This window comes from Lathyrus oleraceus, chromosome 6 (assembly GCF_024323335.1).
Source record: "Lathyrus oleraceus cultivar Zhongwan6 chromosome 6, CAAS_Psat_ZW6_1.0, whole genome shotgun sequence".
NCBI classification, from domain to species: Eukaryota; Viridiplantae; Streptophyta; class Magnoliopsida; order Fabales; family Fabaceae; genus Lathyrus; species Lathyrus oleraceus.
The window spans coordinates 7,965,766-7,973,633 of NC_066584.1; the positions used below are offsets into that span (position 1 = coordinate 7,965,766).

Consider the following 7,868-nt stretch of genomic DNA (forward strand, 5'->3'; position numbering starts at 1 on the left):
TTAATATTATATTCGTCGCTCCCGATAATGATAATTTAGTAAAAAATATCATTCTCATATTTTATTTATTCTTTTTTTAGTTTATATGAAATAATTATTATAGAACGAATGGAGTACTAAATTATTAATATTTTAAGTAAATAAAAAATTCAAAATAAAAGACATGCATAAAATCAATTGATGTATATATATGTACATTATATAAATAAAAAATTTAAAATAAAAGACATGCATCAAATCAATTGATGTCTATATATGTACATTATATATATATATATATATATATATATATATATATATATATATATATATATATATATATATATATATATATATATATATATATATATTCAATTGATTTGATGTTTAACTATAATTTTGGAAGCATGTATTAATTGATTTGGCATTTTTTTTAAATATGAATAGTTTAATATATGGTTGAAAAAGATGAATATTTTGAAATTTATTGGAAATTTTTTCAGAATAATTAACCATTTAATTCTTTTATCCCGTATTGTTTATTTCTGTTACATTCTATTTACACCATTAGTTTTAAAATTATGTTCTATCATTTTAGGACTGTTTGCATTACAATTTGTATTCCACAATTTAAAAATGAGGGAAATTTCTTAAAAGTTTTGTATTTGTGTGGGGTTCTAAATTTTTTAATAGCTAGGAAAAAAACTTAGCGTATTTGACCCGTTCGTTGACCAAGACCTACACGAGCATGTACATTATAGGACCACTCATAGTGACATGTGACATGGTTCTTTCACTGTCCTGGAAGAAAGGTCTTCATTGACTGACTTTGTCAACAAAATATGGAATTACTTCATACGCTAAAATAATTCGGTACTATATATATATATATATATATATATATATATATATATATATATATATATATATATATATATATATTTGTAAATAAAGAAAATGGGTGGTGCACTCTTTTTCTTTGAGTTAAATCAATTTTAAAAATTTAAATGATTTATATGACATGATTGAGGGTCCGTTTGTTTTACCTTTTTTTAAAAATAATTTTTATAGTGTTACATATTTTAGTGTAAAAAAATTTATAAACTTTTTTTTACAAAAGTTTCAAATGAAAATTTGGTTTGAATAGTTATTCTTAAAATGTTATTTTATGTATTTTATCATTTTATGGAAACTTTTTTTGGATATCAAATTTTTAAAAAATCACTTAATTTTGAAACTATTTCAAATAGGTTTTCATAAAAATCATTTTTAAGATACGATTTTTTGAAGAAAGTGTGATTTTGACTATGTTTTGATATTCAATAATGTATATTTATGTTATAAAATGAACAATTCAATCTTTTAATTTGTAAAAAATAAATTTAAAAAAAATTATAATATTTTAAAAATTATTTTTGTAGAATTCATTTTCAAAAATATAAAAAAAAAATCTATTTTTTAAAAGGTAAAACAAACTGACCCTCCCTGAATGATATATTTTAATTGTATGTGCATCACTATTAAATCTTTATAACTATAAATATAAAATGACAATATTTGAAAGGGTAACTGTTTCTGTTACTCCTTCTTTATAATAAGAAATGTAATATTATTATAAGATTTTATAATTTTATTAAATTAATTTTATAAATAAGTTAAAAATAATATAAAGAGTAATAATTAAATGACAATTGAAAGAAAAATGATGAAAAATAAGAATAATATTTATTTTGAAATAAATTTTATTTGTTAAAACGATAATAATTTTAAAATGAATTTATAGATTTTAAGTTCATGGAAATCTCAAGGTTTAAAAAATACTTATATAAATATTTATAGATTATGAGTCAAGTGAGTCGGTCTTCTTTAACAATATCCTTGACACAAGACCATAAAATTTGAGGGTCTCCAAAATATTGAAGAGATTTTCAAGATTTTAATTTAAAAGAATGTAATAGTTAAATAATATTAATTTCTTATATTTGTGAGAGCTATCGAGTAGTTCATAAATAGATATATAACAATTATTTTAGTCAAAGAATTAGTGTTGATAAATGTAAGATTAATGTTGGTGTTATCTCCTCCAGAATCCATACTATTAACTACATCATTGGTTTTAGTACAAGTTTTCTTCATTTTAATTATGTCGGTATCTCCATTTTTAATGATAAACGAAAGTGAATTAATCTACAACCTATATTAGATAAAAAAAAACAAAGTTAAGTTATCTTTTTGGAAAGGACATGTCCTTTCTATGAGAGGTAGAACTCAACTTGTAAGATCTATCATCCAAAACATGCTCATTTAAACCTTTTAAGTACATCTTTAGCCTAAAAAAGCTTCTCAAGTAAATTGACTTGGACGGATTGTGTTGAAACTATAAAACAAGTCACCATTTCTTAGAACAGCTCTTGTTCAAGAAGGTGGATTGATATTATGGAAAATATCCAAGATAAATAAAATAGGTGGTAAGAAATTATGTTGGAAGATGCTCTTATCTAATCAACAATGAGTCTTTACTCTTAGGATTTATTCAAGAGTGTGAGAATTTAGATCGAATTCTAATTTCGACAAGGGTAACTTCTTGATTAGACAAAGGTTTAACATGTAGTCGAAGTTTGTTTATCTTATATGATGTAGTTGAAGTATGCTCAAACATGTAGTAGTCAAAGTTGCTAAGTTTGTTAGCATGTCAAATTGAGCATGTTTGTTTAGTTCAATTATTTAAGTTAGCTTAGTAGTCTATAAATAGACTAGTTCTCTCAGGTTGTTAAGTGAAGTTAGTTCTTGTTATTCACTTGTAATCTTCAAATCCTAATTGTGTAAGTGAATAGAAAAACAACTCTAACCAATCCTGATTTTCTCCTTCTTCTTCCCTCTTCTCTCTCTTTCGTGAAATCCTAAAGGATTTCTTGTGTTTGTTCAAGAAACTCAATATTTCTCATAGTTTCAGTTTGTTCTTGATGATACTTTGTTACAAAAAAAATAGTACGGTGAGCATGGATAAGAAGATGTTGTCAACAAAGTATGCGATTGAAAAATTCACTAGTGTTAATGATTTCGGTTTGTGGTGCTTGAAGATGCAAGCCCTACTGGTTAAGCAGGATCTATTAGAAGCGTTAAAAGGATCGAAGAAGATGGATGTTGCCCTAAAGGAGAAGAAGAAGACGATGATGATCGAGAAAGCCCACAACGTCATTGTATTGAGCCTTGGTGATAAGGTTCTCCGGCAGGTTTCGAAGAAGAAAACTGCAGCTGGTGTGTGGACAAAACTCGAAGGTTTGTACATGAAGGAATCGATTGTCAATCGTATCTACCTAAATCAAGCTTTGTATTCATTCAATATGAGTGAAGACAAAGTCTTGGCTGAGCAGTTGGATATATTTAACAAGTTAATTCTTGATCTTGAGAATATTAAGGTCAAGATTGATGATGAAGATCAAATATTGTTGTTGTTGTTGTGTGCTTTATCTAAGTCTCATGCTCATTTTAAAGAAACTCTCTTGTATGGAAAAGATTCGTTGATCTTTGAAGATGTTCAATCAACCTTGTACTATAAGGATTTGAACGAACGGAATGAGCACAAGCCTTCGACAGTTGGTGAAGGATTGTCCGTAAAAGGAAAATTCACAAAGAAAGATGGTAGGTTTGAGAAGAAAAATGGTAAAGTTATACATAATTCTTATGGTGGTAATGCTCCTGCTATTAAGTGTTATCATTGTAAGAATGAGGGTCAGAAGAGAAAGGTGTGTCCTAATCGACTGAATAATCATAGTGGAAAGGATAATGGTAATGCAACCATTGCGCAAGATGGTTATGAATCATCGGATGTCCTGGAGGTTTCAAGCAACCACTCTAGCAAGGAGTGGATTGTGAATTCAGGTTGTACTTGGCACATGAAACCAAAGAAAGACGTGTTTGAGGAATTATGTGATGAAGATGATGGATAAGTGCTGCTAGGAAACAACAAAGCTTGCAAAATTACAGGTATTTAATCTGTGAGATTCAAACTCCATGATGAGTCAATAATGCTATTGACTAATGTCAGGTATGTACTTGATCTTAAGATAAATTTGATTTCTCTTGGGGAATTCTACAAGAAAGAATATGTTTTCAAAGGAGAGAAAAGTAGCCTAAGGTTAATGAAGGGGTGATAACATGAAATAATATCACATTCTGGGACTCGATTTAATTAAATTATATTATTATTCGCTTCAATTTATTTCATTTTATTCGATACTACTGGGTATTTTTCCTTCTATTTATCTCAGGTAGCTTATTTGAAGCATAAGTGAAAAAGGAAGAAAAGGAGGTGCAAAAAGGAATGAAGAGAAGCAATTTCACTAAAGCCCAACCCAAAACTACAAGCCATGAGCGTTGAGCCTGTGACGAGCGCCACACAAGGTGTGACGAGCGTCACGCCCTGCTGCTTTGTGTTACGAGCGTAACACATGGTGTGACGGACGTCACACCATTCTCCTATATTTTTGGCTTCAGAAACGCAACAGAGGCACGTTGAAGCCTATTATTTCGTTTGACTCTTGGAACGTGAGGATTTTACACGGAAAGCTTTGGAAACCGTTACAAAGTGGACTAGTATAAATAGTCACTTCCTTCCAACCCTAAAGCTCTCTCTTCTTCGTTCTTTTTTCTTTTCCGGCCGTGCAAGCATACTTTACAGCATTACCTTTTTTTTTACAGTTTTTACTTTATTTGCAATTTTTATTTTCTTTTCCAGTCAATCTTTCAGCACTTAATTAATTTTTCACACAATAGTTTCTACACCAGAAACTATTGTGTATCTTTTACTGGATCTAACCTTACGTTAGATCCTAGATTTTTATTCCTTCACTTTTTATTTTCCTGTCCGATTGAAGAATTCAAGAACAAATCCAACCGGTCTGTGGTGGAGTGTTCAAGATTGCCATTAATTATTCAGGTTCTTTAATTATTGTTTGAATTTATATATGCCCTGCATTATTGTTTATTTATATTGTTTGCCTGAGATGGATTTATTTAAGCATGATGATTGTTTAGATCTGTTTAGCATGTCCGACTAATTTATTTAGGTATCGGTATGTAAAGTAAGCGGAATGAAGGAATCAAAACTAAGTTGGTTTAATTACGTTTAAAAATAAAATCACTCTTTTTATGGTCTCAATTTACAGGTTTAATACCTAGGTTTTTGTACGAGAGTAAAAGACTAAAGAAGTTAAAATCAATAGAACGAAAGTTTGAGTTTTTAACTGGACAGTGTAAATTGGACATTAATTCTAGATCAGGGCGAAAGAAATTTTTAGAGTTAATTAAATTCTTATCTTTTTCAAAAAGTATTTTTAAAAGTTAAATGTGAGGATGAGAGTTAAGCATTTGAATTTAATTATATAATCTAAGTCAACAGAGCGAGAGTTTGAGACGAGGGTGTTTAAACGATTAGTATTTTCTTAAAAAGAGTTTCTATAGATTCTATTGTTTTCAAAAAGTGATTTTGGACTTAACTAATAAGTGACAGCTACGTTAATTTAAGGTCATGGTCTATTCAACAGAGCGAGAGTTTGAGAGAAGACTTTTAATCAATGGTGTCCACTGAAAAGATTTATTTTAAAACCAAGAAACCAACGAAGACTTGATTCCCTAATTACGACGAACTACATACCGATATCCGCTTAATTGATATTTAACCTAGATCTTACTTTAGTTTTAACTTTTCCCCCAAACAATCAAAGTATCATCCGCCTTAGCTTTACGAAGTAACCTTAGAAAACGGTATATCGATTCATAAGTCCCTGTGGGATCGATATCTTTTAAAACTACGCGATAGAACTGTGCACTTGCAGTTAGTACCCCAATCGACTCATAAAGTCGTGATCAAGTTTTTGGCGCCGTTGCCGGGGACTTTTATTTAGTCGATATCGTAACTCTTCTGTTACGCTGTAGAGACTAAGGCAATTTTTATTTCTTCTTCTTTCGTTGATTTGTATGCCACACACTCGCTCACAAGGCGAGCCGTTTTACTTACGAATCAACGACATCGAACTATATCTCTGAGTCTTACGACGAATTCGGGAATATCGTGCTGCAAACAATCTCCCTCCTATCAAAATTCCTGATCTCAAAAATCTTCTTCCTTCACCGATACCCGAGATGGAAGAACCAGCTCGTGCTCTTCGAGATTACGCTGCTCCATCGCAAGATGAGCCGCATTCGAGTATTGCTCCACCCGCAATCGAAGCGAACAACTTCGAACTTAAGCCTTCGCTGCTACAGGCAGTGCAACAGAATCATTTCTTTGGAAATCCCACCGAGGATCCAAACCTTCATTTATCCGTATTTGTTCAATACGCTGATACTGTTAAAGCTAATGGTGTCACTTCAGAGGCAATTCGACTTCGTCTTTTTCCTTTCTCGTTAAGAGATAAAGCTAGAAGATGGCTTCAGTCTCTTCCTTCCAACTCAGTCACAACATGGAATGAGTTGAAGAAAGTCTTTCTTGCCCGATATTTTCCTCCAAGCAAAACAGCTATGTTGAGAGCCCAGATAAATGGATTTAAACAGAAAGATAACGAGTCTCTTTTCGAAGCATGGGAAAGATACAAAGACATGATGAGACTTTGTCCACACCATGGTTTAGAGGACTGGTTAGTGATTCATACCTTCTATAATGGTCTCTTGTACAACACAAGGTTAACAATAGACGCCGCCGCAGGTGGTGCACTTATGGATAAACCTTATGCCGATGCTTATCAACTTATCGAAAGCATGGCCCAAAACCATTATCAGTGGGGAAGCGACCGAGCAATGGTAGAGAAACCTCAAACGAAAAGTGGCATGTACGAGATAAGTAGCCTTGATCATGTTAATGCAAAAGTGGAAGCCCTTGCCCAGAAAATTGAAAGTTTGAATGTATCACCTCCAACCACCGTGGTTGCCGCAACTCAAAATTGCGAAGTCTGTGGAATCCAAGGTCACACTCCTGCAGATTGTCAACTCCTATCAGGAATCCAAGCAGAGCAAGTGAATTATGCTCAAGGAAATCCCTACTCGCACACCTATAACTCAAACTGGAAGAATCATCCTAATTTTTCATATAAGAGTAATAATGCTTTATATGCACCAGGACAAGCTCCAAATCAAGCCCCAGCTATACCTCCTGGATATCAAAAGCCGACCCCATCTACACCTAACAATAATGTTCCTAGGAAATCCAACTTGGAAATAATGATGGAGAACTTCATAGCTTCTCAACAGCAAACCAATAAAGATTTCTTAAACCAGAATATACACACTAGCGAACAAATCAAACAACTAGCAAGTAAAGTAGATGCCCTGGCTACGCATAACAAAATGCTGGAAACACAAATATCACAAGTAGCTCAACAACAAGCGCCTACTGCTGCCCCAACTGGTACATTTCCTGGACAGCCCCAACCTAACCCGAAAAGCCACGCTCATGCAATCATACTAAGAAGTGGAACGGAAGTGGAAGGACCAGTAGATCCAAGAACTGAAAACCAAAACTCTAAAAAGTCAACTGAGGAAGAAAGTACACCTAAGGAAAAGGAAGAGAGTAATAAGGAAACCGTAGAAAAGAAAGAACCTTATGTACCTCCACCACCTTATAAACCACCTATCCCTTACCCTCAAAGGTGAAGGAGAATTGCGGTCCAAAACGCAGCGGAAATTAAAAATTTCTCCTTTAGAGATCCTTACGAATGGTCATGATCAGTGATAGAATATTTACCTTATGTGATGATCGAAACCTTTGGTGTAGATCTCTTGTGACGATCAAAACCTTTGATGCAGATCCACGAAGCGATCACGAACGTTGAACGATGACAACGTCTCTACTCAGTCCACACGAACGGGTTCCTTCAATCTCAGTGCTAGCT

General features: G+C 32.5%; 1 non-coding gene across 1 annotated transcript; it reads right to left on the reverse strand.

The window, feature by feature from the left end:
- Positions 1-6,501: 6,501 nt before the first annotated feature.
- Positions 6,502-6,608, reverse strand: LOC127099707 (small nucleolar RNA R71). The gene has a single exon (XR_007794183.1). It is a non-coding gene; the product is annotated as a small nucleolar RNA R71 (small nucleolar RNA).
- Positions 6,609-7,868: the final 1,260 nt, after the last annotated feature.